The 14,651-nt window shown below is 41.5% G+C and overlaps 1 protein-coding gene across 3 annotated transcripts in view; it reads right to left on the reverse strand.

The window, feature by feature from the left end:
- SPOP (speckle type BTB/POZ protein) overlaps positions 1 to 12,354 on the reverse strand; it is a 75,720-nt gene extending 63,366 nt beyond the window's left edge. For all 3 annotated transcript variants that reach the window (XM_081582578.1, XM_081582577.1, XM_081582579.1), the window contains exon 1: positions 12,190 to 12,354. The gene's annotated coding sequence lies outside the window, so the exon portion shown is untranslated. The remainder of the gene's footprint in view (positions 1 to 12,189) is intronic.
- Positions 12,355 to 14,651: the final 2,297 nt, after the last annotated feature.

Consider the following 14,651-nt stretch of genomic DNA (forward strand, 5'->3'; position numbering starts at 1 on the left):
AAACTTTTTATAATCTTTTAAGTATCCCATTACTTTGCCAACAAAGGTCCATCTAGTCAAGGCTATGGTTTTTCCAGTAGTCATGTACAGATATGAGAGTTGGACTATAAAGAAAGCTGAGAGCAGAAGAATTGATCCTTTTGAACTGTGGTGTTGGAGAAGACTCTTGAGAGTCCCTTGGACTGCAAGGAGATCCAACCAGTGCAACCTAAAGGAAATCAGTCCTGAATATTCATTGGAAGGACTGATGTTGAAGCTGAAACTCCAATACTTTGACCACCCCATGAAAAGAGCTGACTCACTGGAAAAGACCCTGATGTTGGAAAAGATTGAGGGCAGGAGGAGAAGGGGACGACAGTGGATGAGATGGTTGGATGGCATCACCAACTCAAATGGACATGGGTTTGGGTGAACTCTGGGAGTTGGTGATGGACAGGGAGGCCTGGCGTGCTGCGATTCATGGGGTCGCAAAGAGTCAGACACGACTGAGTGACTGAACTGAACTGAAATAGTCCTGAGACCAAAAAGTTTTGAGAACCACTGCTTAAGAGAACAGAGAAGGCAATGGCAACCCACTCCAGTGTCCTTGCCTGGAGAATCCCAGGGATGGGGCAGCCTGGTGGGCTGCCGTCTGTGGGGTCACACAGAGTCGGACACAACTTAGCAGCAGCAGCAGCAGCTTAAGAGAACTTGCCTCTGATTCCAGCCACCCTCAAAATTGCTTTTTGTATCCTCAACCAGAGTTGAACCTGGGACAGATATCTGGTCCGGGGGAAGTCAAGCCTTAGACTGATGAAATCAAATATTGCACTGGAATCTGAATTAAGCTTCATGGATACTAAGGTCTGTATGAGGTGCAACACTAAAATCTATTAATTCTAACTGCTAAAATACCTGAACTGTTTCAGTGCCAGCCCTTTTTGAAGCCCTGGTCAGCTTTTCCTTGGATTCTATAACAGCTATTTCTTTTTGATAAATCTTTACATGAGCTATTTTAAATAGGCTTATTTTCCTTATGATCAAGAAAGTCTTAATACCACAGAACCTCAATGTCATTACAAAAACAGTTTAATTTGGGTCCTTATATGAGACAACAAATTATAACAAGGCTCCCCTCCATTTGAAGACAATATTCCTATATAAAAGTAAATATCACTCCAACAAAATTAAAGACTGAATGGAAATTATTCGTTCATTCAGAATAAGAGACAAACTTAATAATCAGCTGTTAGATAAGGGCGGCTTGATAATTTTCTTTCTTTTGGAGAAGGCCCTTATATATCATGTCAATATAATTTAGACGGCCTATGGTGTCATTAAACCACACCGATCTGACAGGGTTTTTCACAGAGGTTGATGAACAGAAAAAGAACAAGGTAGTGAGACCTGTCCTACCAGACAGAACAACTATTATAAAGCTATGACAATTAAGACAGTGTAGTATCTGCACAAAATATGCAAACAGACCAATGGTACAGAATATAGAGAACACAGACACAAACCCTCATATATTTGAAAACACGTTAAGTGGTATCACGGCATCCGGTCCCATCACTTCATGGTAAATAAATGGGGAAACAATGGAAACAGTGACAGACTTTATTTTCTTGGGCTCCAAAATCACTGCAGATGGTGACTGCAGCCATGAAATTAAAAGACGCTTGCTCTTTGGAAGAAAAGCTATGAGCAAGGTAGATAGCATATTAAAAAGCAGAGACATTACTTTGCCAACAAAGGTAAGTCTAGTCAAAGCTATGGTTTTCCCAGCAGTCAGTCATGTATGGATGTGAGAGTTGGACTATAAAGAAAGCTGAGCACCGAAGAATTGATGCTTTTGAACTGTGATGTTGGAGAAGACTCTTGAGAGTCACTTGGACTACAACGACATCCAACCAGTCCATCCTAAAGGAAATCAGTCCTGAATATTCACTGGAAGGACTGATGCTGAAGTTGAAACTCCAATACTTTGGCCACCTGATGTGAAGAACTGACTCACTGGAAAAGACCCTGATGCTGGGAAAGACTGAAGGCAGGAGAAGGGGATGACAGAGGATGAAATGGTTGGATGGCATCACCAACTCAACGGACATGAGTCTGAGCAAGCTCCAGGAGTGATGGTGATGGACAGGAAAGCCTGGCATGCTGCAGTCCATGGAGTCGAAACTGAACTGAAATGTTATCATAAAGTTGTAGTGGGCAAACATGACTATTCAACACATGATGGTGGTTTACCAGGTGATCCTTATGGAAAGAAAATTAACCCTATTTTGTGTTATCCTAATGAAAAAAATTAGATCTCCATGTAATGCCAAACATCAAAATAAATTCTAGGTGGATTAAAAACCTAAATGTGAAAAGTGTAACTTTAAAACTTGTAGAAGAAAACAAAGGATGTAACTATTACCTCACAAAAAACATACACCATAAAAGAAAAAAAAATCTTTAAAGTTTAAACTTAGTTTCAAAAAAAGATAAAGCTAAAAAACTCATTAAAACATACCCATTAGGATGGCTACTATTTTCTTTTTTAAAAAGCATAGGATAACAAGTGTTGCCAGAGACTTAGAGAAACTGGAACCCTTGTACATTGCTGGTAAGAATGTAAGACAGTGCAGCCACTACATTAAACTGTGTGGAGGTTCCTCAAAAAATGTAAAAATAGAATTAACATATGATTCAGCAATTCCACTTCTGGGTATAAACCCAAAAGAATTGAAACCAGAGTCTCAAAGAGATATTTGTCCACCTATGTTCAGAGCAGCATTATTCACAAGAGCAAAAGGTGGCAGCAACCCAAGTATCCACTGGTGGATGAATGGATAAACAAAATGTAATTATATACAAACAAGGGAGTATTATGCAGCCTCCGAAAGGAAGGAAATTCTGACACATGCTACAGCATGGATGAACCTCGTGGATATCATGTTAGGTGAAATAAGCCAGATATAAAAGGACAAGTACTATATGATTCCACTCATATGAAGTATCTAAAGTAGTCAAAATCATAGAAACAGAAAGTAGTACCTGTTCTAAATACCAAGAAAAGAACTGTGTAAATCTCAAATCAAGGTGAATGATTACACATATATCTTTTTTTCCTTACAAATCAACAGACTGCTAGGAGGAATTAGAGGCCTTCAGAGAACCACTGCAAGCTCATCTTTGACATAGCTGGTGCCTCAGCCTGAAGATTTACGTCAATAGCTTCTGAGAAAGCAACACTAAAGAATAAAGGTCTCTAGGAACTGCCCTGGTGGTCCAGTGGTTAAGACTTCATGATTCCACTATAAGGGGTGCAGGTGTGATCCCTGGTTGGGGAACTAAGATCCCATATGCCACATAGCACAGTAAAAAAAAAAAATTTTTTTTAAATTTTTTCAATTGTTAAAAAAAAAAACAGAATAAAGGTCTTCATGGTCAAGTAAGGATTACTGTCCAAATGTATAATTCCCATTTTGAGGTCTGCATCTAGCATTCCCAAAGCTGCATGACCAGCTTTGCCACACAGAGCAACTGTACAACTCCTGCCAATTCTATTAAAACATGACCATAGTTGCAAGAATGAAGGCCCAAGTGTTTCCTAAAGAGGCGAAGCTTCAAAATCTTTTTTTACTATAACAAGAGCTTGTCAAAAACAAAAGTAAAGGAAGCTACTGGAATGATTCACCATAACTGAAAACAAACACAAGAAACAGGTGTGCTTCCCTGAATACACAACCAAAATTTAATATGGAGCCAGTACTGTTATGAAACCAGGTTGAGAATAAGCTTATAAAATCTGAAAGTAAATATGACAAGATGGCAAAAAGGAAACTGAATTTCACATAAATATCAGAATACTGTTATTGTCAGGCTTTGAGTAACCTAAAATCAGTAAGTTACTCAAAATATCACTAAATGGTTAAGAGTCTTATAAATCATTTTCTGCTAAGGCAGGAACATTTCATGCAAAGATAGGCACAATAAAGGACAGAAATAGTATGGACCTAACAAAAGCAGAAGATATTAAGAAGAGGTGGCAAGAATACACAGAAGAACTGTACAAAGAAGATCTTCACGACCCAGATAATCGTGATGGTGTGATCACCAACCTAGAGCCAGACATTCTGGAATGCAAAGTCAAGTGGGCCTTAGGAACCATCACTATGAACAAAGCTAGTGGAGGTAATGGAATTCCGGTTGAGCTATTTCAAATCCTAAAAGATGATGCTGTGAAAGTGCTGCACTCCATATGCCAGCAAATTTGGAAAACTCAGCAGTGGCAACAGGACTGGAAAAGATCAGTTTTCATCCCAATCCCAAAGAAAGGCAATGTCAAAGAATACTCAAACTACCGCATAATTGCACTCGCCTCACACGCTAGTAAAGTAATGCTCAAAATTCTCCAAGACAGACTTCAACAATACATGAACTGTGAATTTCCAGATGTTCAAGCTGGATTTAGAAAAGGCAGAGGAACCAGAGATCAAATTGCCAACATCCACTGGATCATTGAAAAAGCAAGAGAATTCCAGAAAAATATCCACTTCTGCTTTATTGACTATGCCAAAGCCTTTGATTGTGTGGACCACAACAAACTGTGGAAAATTCTTCAAGAGATGGGAATACTAGACCACCTGACCTGCCTCTTGAGAAATCTGTCTGCAGGTCAGGAAGCAACAGTTAGAACTGGACATGGAACAACAGACTGGTTCCAAATAGGGAAAGGACTACATCAAGGCTGTATACTGTCACCCTGCTTATTTAACTTATATGCAGAGTACATCATGAGAAATGCTGGGCTGGAAGAAGCACAAGCTGGAATCAAGATTGCTGGCAGAAATATCAACAACCTCAGATATGCAGATGACACCACTCTTATGGCAGAAAGTGAAGAAGAACTAACGGGCCTCTTGATGAAAGTGAGAGAGGAGAGTGAAAACGTTGGCTTAAAGCTCAACATTCAGAAAACTAAGATCATGGCATCCAGTTCCATAACTTCATGGCAAATAGATGGGGAAACAGGGCAAACAGTGACAGACTATATTTTCTTGGGCTCCAAAATCACCACAGATGGTGACTGCAGCCATGAAATTAAAAGATGCTTGCTTCCTGGAAGAAAAGTTATGACCAACCCAGACTGCATATTAAAAGCAGAGACATTACTTTGCCAACAAAGGTCTGTCTAGTCAAGGCTATGGTTTTTCCAGTAGTCATGTATGGATGTGAGTTTGACTTTAAAGAAAGCTCAGTGCCGAAGAATTGATACTTTTGAACTGTGGTGTTGGAGAAGACTTGTGAGAGTCCCTTGGACTGCAAGGAGATCCAACCAGTCCATCCTAAAGGAGATCAGTCCTGAGTGTTCATTGGAAGGACTGATGTTGAAGCTGAAACTCCAATCCTTTGGCCACCTCATGCGAAGAACCGACTCATTGGAAAAGACCCTGATGCTGGGAAGGATTGGGGGCAGGAGGAGAAGGGGACGACAGAGGATGAGATGGTTGGATGGCATCACCGACTCAATGGACCTGAGTTTGAGTAAACTCCGGGAGTTGGTGATGGACAGGGAGGCCTGGTGTGCTGCAGTCCATGGGGTCACAAAGAGTTGGACACGACTGAGCAACTGACTGACTGAGGAATTAGTTTAGCCCCTAAAACAGGTTTAGAATATAGCCTCACTGTATCTTTCCCTTGTATTAACTTTTATTAGTGTGATGGGTTTTCAGCAAACAGGATGCATCAACATTTCTGAGTCCACAGCACACAACAGAAATCCACAAGGTTTAGTATGGTTCCAGACCCTGTGCTAAGACAGCTAGTTATTACAGCTCATGGCCTATCTGAAAATTTTCCTTAATGATGAACAATTTGACACTTTTTCATGATGAAATCTAGTGATAATGAAAAATATGTTATTACAGCATAATCGTATGTTAACATTCCAACTGTGTTGGAGAAATGCATGTAAATAAGGAAAAGGGAGGAAAGACAAAACACACACTTATACATGTACACACAAAGGTATATAATGCTCAAAACCCCACATCTCCAAAACATTATATACAAATTATCAGTTTATAAATTTCATCTTATATACCTTTCATCTCAGAAAAAAAAGCAAGCTAGCTCATGAGAAAAAGAAATTCCCCAGTCTCTCCTATGCTGTGCTGTGCTTAGTCGCTCAGTCATGTCTGAGTCTTTGCGACCCTATGGACTGTAGCCTGCCGGGCACCTCTGTCCATGGGAATTCTCCAGGCAAGAATACTGGAGTGGGTAGCCATGCCCTCCTCCAGGGGATCTTCCTGGGGAAGATCCCAGGGATCGAACCCAGGTCTCCCACATTGCAGGTGGAGTCTTTTACTGTCTGAGCCACCAGGGAAGTCCAGTCTGTTCTATAGCTAACCTTATATTAATGATGTGGGGTTGGGAAGCAATGCTCTCTTGAGAGATACTAGCTGTTTTTCACAAAGAGTATTCAAGATAAGAAATCTGTGAGGTCTAAGATTCAGAATCCAACAATGCCAGTGACACAGAAATAAATCAAACATTAGGTGCACTGTGTTAAAAGAAAGGCACCTTTAGTTGTTAGAATTTGGGGCCAGAAGCTCCATACGGAGATGAACAACATAGTTTATTAAAACGGAAGGAAGTGTAATATAGATATATAAGTATACAGAGGTGAGGTAAGGGGACATCTGAGACAAGAAAAATACAAAGTGATCTAGGGATTTCCTCTACTAGAAGCTCATACACCAAGTGTAAAAGGCTCCCAAAGGTCAAATATGGGACATTTTGAGCATCAAAAAAAAAAGTCTGCAATTATTGGTAAAACACAGACTAGATTAAAATCCATGAGTTTATAAAGATACCAAAACAGAGCAAAAAAAAAAAAATTCATTTGCTATCATTAGAGGTATACCAACTTCTTACTCAGAAAATTGCTAAAGGATTCTGAGTAAATTAAGAATTTACCTGAACTTTCAGGAAGAAATTATAATCTATTCCTAACTGATGAGAGAGATCTTTACAGATGATGGAAGGCTAATCAATGTAAAAGGAATGCTAGAATTAGAAAATTACCAAAAAAAAAAAAAAAGAAAGAAAAAAAAGAAAATTACCATTTTGTAATAACCAAAGAAATAGTTGATTCAGGCAAAGATCATTATCAGTAGGTGATAAAGGTTGCTGAAGCATAAGAGTATTGTGTCAAAGTGTCACTACTCTACAGATTACCTACTAATTACAAAGTCTTTACAATGGAGAGATCTGGTATTTATCATCTTGAACAAACAAATCCATCACCATTAACAGTCAGACATTATGACATGATGTTTCTTACTGTGATGTGACATGAGGTACAGAGCATCACCTATGAAGTATTATTACCAAAAATGTTTAACTCAATCTAACCAAGACTTCACTGCCAGTTTGTAAGGAAATACAGGGATAAAGGAACAAATTAAACGAAACTGTGAGGAAACTCCAGTTTCTCAGAAAACTCCAGAAGTGATATATTATACAAGACAAATGGCCTGGTCTCTTCAAAAAGGCAATACTGCATCACTCCTAAATAAAGTGTTCTAGATTTAAAAAGAGAATAAGGAAACATTTTTGGAGAAAAAATACCAATAGCTAACAAGTGTTGTGTTGGAGACAACTTGGAGAACCTGAACATGAACTAGATATTAGATGGTACTGGGAAAGTATTGTTAATTCCCTCCTCTGCAACAATGTATTGTAAGATCAATGAACTAAAACAATGTCTATTTTAAAAAGATGCACTAACGTATTAAAGTATTAACATGTCATAACGTCTACAATGTAAAGATTTATATATTATATATAAACACATATGCACATATATAGCGGCTTCCCCAGTGGCTCAGCAGTAAAGAATCTGCCTGCAATGCAGGAGACCCGGGTTGGATCCCTTAGTTGGGAAGATCCCCTGAAGGAGGGCACAGCAACCCACTCCATTATTCTTGCCTGCAGAATCCCACGGACAGAGAAGTCTGGTGGGCTACAGTCCATAGGGACACAAAGAGTCAGACACGACCAAAGTGACTGAGTACACACGCATGCACATATATAGAGAAAACAAATACAGTAAAACATGAAAAACTGTTGGAATCTAGGAAGTAATTGGTATAAAGACGACAACTGTAGTATTCTTTCAATTTTTCTGTATGTTTACAATTTTTTACCTAGACAGCTCAAAATGCACTTCCTTTCCTCCAGGAAGGCCTCCCAAATGAATTCTCCTCTATTTTCTTACAATTCATAGTGAAGCACACATTCTGCAATTATCAATAAGAGTACTAGTAGCAACATTCTGTGCAGGCACTCAGAAAAGCATCTTAAATAACTGGGTTAGTCTTTTAATTTCTCAACAGCGTAGCAGTTCACTTATAAACAATCTTGAGTCACAGCTCTCAAAGGGAGATCATCAAACATCACTTATGGGCTTACAGAATTTTCCATAGAGAAACAGTCAGCAAGAGTGATAGGGAGAAATTAGAATACAGGTTCTACATGTCTTCCTAGCATTGCTTTAAAAAAGCCATGTTATCCAGGCATATCAGTTTATTCTCATGAGATCCAACAATATCTTTCACCACCACTCCTGGTCTGCAAAACAGTGACAGTATTTATCCACAACTCCTGGGGATAATGAAGCTTAACAAGCTACATAATGAACTTTAAAATCTTACACAAAAGAGTGCACAAAGTTTTATTGTTTTTGTTATTGTTTTGTTTTTTTGGCTGAATTGTGGGGCATGCAGGATCTTAGTTCCTTGACCAGGGATCAAATCCATGCCCACTGTACTGGAAGCATGGATTTTCCACATTGGACTGCCAGGGAAGTCTCCTGCAGGAAGATTTTAAAAATCAGACAGTACAGTGTTGGTAAGGAAAGAGCCAGACTCACACTGCTGGCAGGAATATAAATTAATACAACTTTTATGAAAAGCAATTTAGCAATATTTAACAACATTAAAAATCCATATAGCTTTCTACTAGGAATTAATCCAACAGACACCGATGTACATAAAAAGGACATATGAGGAATTAATTGTAGCACTGGAAACAACCTAACTATCCAATAAAAGCTGGCTGGATGATGGTACCTCTATACAGTGGAATATCTGCCAGCTTTCAAAAAGAGGTACTCTATGTACTGTATGAAATTATAGCCAAGATATACTAAGCGAAAAAAGCAAAGTGCAGAATAGTAGATATAGAATCTTACCATTTGTATAAACAACAAATAAAAACAAAAACACCAAAGAATATATAGTTGTGCTGCTGCTGCTAAGTCGCTTCAGTTGTGTCCGACTCTGTGCGACCCCATAGACGGCAGCCCACCAGACTTCCCTGTCCCTGGGATTCTCCAGGCAAGAACACTGGAGTGGGCCGCCATTTCCTTCTCCAATGCAGGAAAGTGAAAAGTGAAAGTGAAGTCGCTCAGTCGTGTCGACTCTTCGTGACCCCATGGACTGCAGCCTACCAGGCTCCTCCGTCCATGATATTTTCCAGGCAAGAGTACTGGAGTGGGGTGCCACTGCCTTCTCCATATATGCTTGTAAAAGCCTTATCTATGGAAAGGTAAACAAGATACAGGGAACAATTTCCTTTGAGGGAATTATCTAGAAGGATGAAAGGAGAACAGAAGAGGAAAGGAGGACATACTCTATGTAGTTTCCGATTTTTGTATTATATGTGTGTACATATGTTACCCATTTTAAAGAGTTATTTTTTTAAACAAGGCTCTACACCAATTTAGGGCTTCCCAGGTGGCACTAGTGGTAAAGAATTCATCTGCCAGCGCCGAAGACATAACAGATGCTGGTTCAATCCCTGGGTCAGGAAGATCCCCTGGAGTAGGAAACTGCAACATCCTCCAGTGTTCTTACCTGAAAAATTTCATGGACAGAGGAGCTACGGTTTATGGGGCGGCAAAGAGTTGCGCAGAACTGAGACTGAACACACTGCACCAATCTGAATTATTTAATTAATACTTATCTTAACCTAAAAGCATTTCACGTCTTCACACCATACAACTTTTTTATGAGACTTCAGTAAATTCAACCAGATAAAAACAAAGTACCCTATATGACAGAAGTCTACTGAGAAGAAAAACGGACATTTATACCTCCATTTTACTTCAAAATTTTACCAGACTAGGGGACTTCCCTGGTGGTCCAGTGGTTAAGGCTGTGCTTCCACTACAGGTGGCCCGGGTTCAATCCCTGCTCAGGGAACTAAGATCCCGCATGCTGCATGCATGGCCAAAAGTTTTTTAAAGTTAAAGAAATAAAAGAGATTTTACCAGACTACCTGACAGAAGTCTGGACACAGGCAACATTAAACATCTCCAAGCCCTAAACTAACCACTATGAAGAGCTCTAAAAGGATAATTCCCAAAGTATCAAATGGACATCAACCACCCCCAGCCTAAGCATAAGGTGGTCACAATAACTTATACTTCTCAGTCTTCACATATGAAAAAAGATGAATGTCCAGCTCTTTCAAAGAATACAAGAAGATACATGACCCCTAAATTCTTGTGCTTCCTGTGTCATTGCTTGGCTCCAGCTGTAACCATGACAACAGAAAGCAGCACAAAAGACAGCTGAACCACACAAAGGCCAGAGTAAAATGAGGAAGTAAAAAAATATATATATACTTTAAAGCCCAAGAACATAAGGCCCTAGAGTTAAGAATGACAGCCCTTTCCCCCCAAAAAAGCCTTGAGAGATGAGTATCAAAGAAAGAACACAAAGGAAAGAAAAGAGCAAATAAGGCTTACTAATAATATGTCCCATTCCTAAGTTATCCAGATAGGAAGCAAGGCTGGCAAAGACAACTAAAAGAACACAGAAAATGTGCACCACCACTCCCCCAACAATTTATTCATTTCAATGCTATTCAGAAAACCTTTTGCTTGTAAGAGTTTATCATCTCTTCACCCTGTTCTGATGGCAGCAAGTATTCACGAGTGGCAACACAAGAGCAAATTAAGGGACCATGTATAACCTGCCAACTGAAAACACAGGTTCTAGATCACTGAGATATTACTGCATCTTAAAGTTCATTTTTAAAATTGCTCTTTGTTATTTGCAAATGCGAAAGAAACACCATTCTTGTTACTTAAAACTTCCACTGGCTAAGTTATTGTTCACCAGTAGTTTCAGATTGCTTTTGTTTTCATGTGCTATTCAAAACATCAATAATGTACAGCTAAAAACGAAAGCACTAAAGAAGATCTTTTACCAAAAAAGAGGCAAATAGGTCACACCGAGGAGGGCTAGAGATCAGAGAACATAGATGTCTTGATTTACAGTTACTACTCTAAGCCTTATACTCTTTGCTCTTTACTTTATCTGGTTCTATGAAAATAATCAATAATTTTACTAAAAGGAATCCCCCCTTACTTTCTTTTTTATGGCCCTAGTCCTCCTTAGAAAGGCTACCAAAATCCCTTGCCAGAACAATTGCCACTTACTCCTAAATTTAGAGGAGGTTTGCATTAGCGATACAACATGACGATGGAAGAATCCGAGGAAAGAAAAGTAATACTAGAACTAGAAGTTCCAATGACAGTTTCCAAAGAAGGGTCAGAGTGGGGAATGCTGGCTCTCGGAGGCGTTTGTAGCCTGGGAGTCCTTATGACAACACAAGACGCGAACGGTGCTTTGTCATAAATTCCCTCAAATAATTTAAATCCTCCCTTTTGGAGAGAAGCAACAGGCCCACTATCTGGCACCAAGTCTAGCCCACTGCCTAGGAAGGCGGGCGCGCGGTCAAGTGGCTCTTTATCACGCAGGTCCCTGCAACACAGCGATGCGCATGCGCCCCGAGGGCAGAGACCAAGCACCCCTAGCTCGTTCACACTCGAGCATGCGCAGTCACCCATCTCGCCGCAGGCGACAGCTCACTATTTGGCAAGGGGGATGGGACTGGGAAAATTATGGGGGGGCCGAAGGCAGGGGGCGCGTTTGTGTCTCCTGAATGCTTTGGATTAGGAGAAGGCACGACTGCTGGCATTCGCGGGCCATGTGATCCGGGATGTGGGAAATGGGGCAGAAAAGAGTCTATGTGCGGCGCGGGGTGGTGGGGGGGAGAGTGGGGGGTCAGTCACCTCTTAAGGGAGACACCCCCCCCTCAGACAAGACAACCCTTTCCCTCGACTCTCCTCCCCCCACTCACCTGAGAGCGGCGGCGACAGCTGCTGGTCCCCGTCCCCCTGCGCTCGCCTCATACTGTCCGCAACATCCGGGACCTGCGGGACCGCCGATACACAAATACACACACACTCGGAGCGCGCACACTCACACACACACACACACACCGAAACACACCGGCCGGGGCGTCATGGCGTCAGCACGTCGACGCAGCGAGCGCGTACCCGCCGGGCCCCACCCCGCGCGGCCTCCGCCCCCTCTACTCCGCTCCCCTCCCCTGTTTGGGTTCTCCAGCTCCTCCTCCCTCTGTCTCAAGACTCCGCCTACCTTCCCTAGTGCGCATGCGTCCCGCGTGTCGCCGGGGCCGGAAGGTTTGAAAGGAAGGAGGGGCTTGAGAAAAAAGAGGCGGGAACTCGCAGATGGTCGCGTGTCGGGCGCGGCATGCTGCGCACAGGTGCGAGGACGACACAGCGGCTCACCAAGATTGGGAGTCGGGGTGAGCGTAATAATAAAGGCATTTAACAACAGCGCCTTATATTTGCTGGCAGCTTGTGGATTTCTAAGAACGTTTACATGTATTACTTCATTTTTCTAACCAGTTCTGTGTCAGTAAAATATTTTGAACTTTTTGATGATGTTAGAGACTTTTAAGTAACTTAAAAAATTAAGCTTTCAGAAACAAAAATAAAAAGGCCCATTCCTTTGCGGTAAGGTAGGCATGTAGGTGGCTTAACTGAAAGCAAGCTGATTCAGGGACAATTTATTTTCTTGGACACCTGGGTCCCCAGTTGGTCTCACATCTTGTCTCCTAAGGACTATCATTGATTGCTGAGTTGAGTAAAAGAAATATATCTCAGGGATTCCCCTGGTAGTCCAGCAGTTAAGAAAGACTCTGTGCTTCTGCTGCAGGGGGCACTGGTTTGATCCCTGGTCAGGGAACTAAGATTCTTCCTGCATGCTGCATAGTGCAGTTAAAAAAACTTAAAAAAAAAAGAAAAAAAAGAGGTCTCAGAGCATCTTGGCCCTGGGAGAAAGAAGTTACCTTCACCAGTGATGGAATATTTGATTTGTTATTGCTACAATTCTTGCCTAAGCTTAAACTTTAAAAAATTTATTCTTACTGAATCGAGCCAAATAATCTGGAACAGGCATTGTCTCTTTTCCATACTGAGATTGTATCATTATGTAGACACACACACACACAAACTTGCAAGGAAGCATCTTATCCAAAAAAGCAACCAGATAAACCTGTGGGTCATGGGGTGACAAAGTATAGACCCTGCCTTGGGGATAGTTACTATAAGCTCTGCTTCTGTGGGACTGTCTCCAGGGCACAGTGCTCACTATGTCCTGCCACATGCGTCCTGGGGCCCCTTGGCTGGTGAGTCTGTTCAGCAGGGACAGCTGGAAGTACGTGAGCCAAACCATGTGGGAGGCTGTGACAGTGCCAGGCTGTTGTCCACTTTCAAATACACAAGCAGACCCTACAAAATATCCTTGGAATAACAGACAAAACACTCCTAAAGCTTGCTCAACCCATATTTTAGCCAAAATGGTCAAGAAATGGAGATCCTAGACTTCCCTGGTGGTGCCTGGATAGGAATCTGTCTGCCAATGCAGGAGATGTGGGTTCAACCCTTGGTCCAGGAAGATTCTATGTGCCTGGGATCAACTAAGGCTGTGCTTCTAAAGCCTTGTGCTCCACAACAAGAGAAAGCCACCGCAATGAGAAGCCTGCACACCACAAGGAAGAGTATCCCCTGCTCACTGCAGCTAGAGAAAGCCCACACAAAGCAACAAAGACCCAGCACGGCCAAAAAAAATTTATTTTAAATGGAGATCCTAAATTCAACAATGATGTGGTTACTATCCCTACACCACTTAAAACAAGAAGTGCTTTTGTCACCTATTAGACTGATGCTTGAAACTTTCCAACTAGATTTCACTCATCATAACCATCAACAAACATTTCATTCCATTATCTGAAGGCATCAAGGGTTTTGGTCCTTGAATAAATGTAGAGTGCCCCACAGGCAACCCAGTAACCAGTTACAAAGAACCGATTCCTAGTGTCACTGAAGCTGTTACTTTCCTGTTCTCTTGACTTCAGATTTCACAGGATGGCAGCGAAGAAAGAAAAAGTGTACCACTCCTTGGATGGAGAAGTATGGAAGTGGGGAAGGGGTGTTAGAGGGTAACAAATCTGCCTACGATGCCGGAGACCTGGGTCCCATCCCTGGGTCGGAAAGATCCCCTGGAGAAGGAAACGGCAACCCACTTCAGTATTCTGGCCTGGAGAATCCCATGGACAGAAGAGCCTGGTGAGCTACAGTCCATGGGATTGCAAAGAATCGGACACAACTGAATGACTAACACTTTCACTTCTTTTCACTTTCACTCCTTGGAGGGAGAAGCATGGAGGTGGGGAAGGGGTGCAGAAGGAGAGAACTGGAGGCATGGTCAACATACTTTAGCTACCTCACATTG

Source organism: Giraffa tippelskirchi, chromosome 3 (genome assembly GCF_054371585.1).
Source record: "Giraffa tippelskirchi isolate mGirTip1 chromosome 3, T2T-mGirTip1v1.2.pri, whole genome shotgun sequence".
Taxonomy (NCBI): Eukaryota; Metazoa; Chordata; class Mammalia; order Artiodactyla; family Giraffidae; genus Giraffa; species Giraffa tippelskirchi.